Source organism: Mycteria americana, chromosome 15, assembly GCF_035582795.1.
Source record: "Mycteria americana isolate JAX WOST 10 ecotype Jacksonville Zoo and Gardens chromosome 15, USCA_MyAme_1.0, whole genome shotgun sequence".
Lineage (NCBI taxonomy): Eukaryota > Metazoa > Chordata > Aves > Ciconiiformes > Ciconiidae > Mycteria > Mycteria americana.
The window spans coordinates 16031697-16032500 of NC_134379.1; the positions used below are offsets into that span (position 1 = coordinate 16031697).

Here is an 804-nt window from a genome sequence, read left to right on the forward strand (position 1 = left end):
AACTCTTAGCGGTGGATCACTCGGCTCGTGCGTCGATGAAGAACGCAGCTAGCTGCGAGAATTAATGTGAATTGCAGGACACATTGATCATCGACACTTCGAACGCACTTGCGGCCCCGGGTTCCTCCCGGGGCTACGCCTGTCTGAGCGTCGCTTGACGATCAATCGCCGGCTGGGCCGCCGCCCCCCCCCCCGTCGCCTGGCGGCGGGGCGGCGTGCCCCAGCGGCGCGGCTGGGGTGCCTCGCAGGCCCGCGCGCGCGGCCCCGGGCCGGGGAGCGGTTCCCCGCAGCCCGGCGGCGTCGGCCAAGGGTCTTCGTCCCCCTAAATCGAGACTCGGGGAGCGCTCCGAAGCTCCCCGCTCCCGGAGCGCCCGCTGGGCGGAGCTCGTCCCGCCGGGGCCGCCAGGGTGTGCGTCGTGGCCGGTGGGGCCCGGCGCGGCGGTGGGGAGAGATATGGGGAGGAGGCGCGGGCCTCGCCCCCGGCCTCCCGCGCTCGCGGGCGGCTGTCTGCGGGTGGGTACCGCGGCGGTACCGTGCCGTGCTGCCGCGCGCGCGCGCGTGTGCGTGCCGGGGACGGGGGTCCTCCCCGTCGCCCTCCCCCCCCTCCTTCTCTCCCCGACCCCCCCCCCGCCGCGCCCGTGCCTCTGGGCGCGCCCCGCGGGCCGTCTCCGGACGCGTCCGGCGCGTGTCGGGCCGTCTCCGGGCTGGGGCTTTGCCGCGCGCGCTGGCGCCACCCCCCCCCCCCCCCCCCGCCCCCGTCCGCCGCGTGGCGGAAGGAAGGCAAAGGGAGGGCGGGCGGTCGGC

At 77.1% G+C, this 804-nt stretch overlaps 1 non-coding gene across 1 annotated transcript; it reads left to right on the forward strand.

The window, feature by feature from the left end:
* LOC142417607 (5.8S ribosomal RNA) lies at positions 1-153 on the forward strand. Its single transcript, XR_012778078.1, has one exon. It is a non-coding gene; the product is annotated as a 5.8S ribosomal RNA (ribosomal RNA).
* The last annotated feature ends 651 nt before the right edge of the window (positions 154-804 follow it).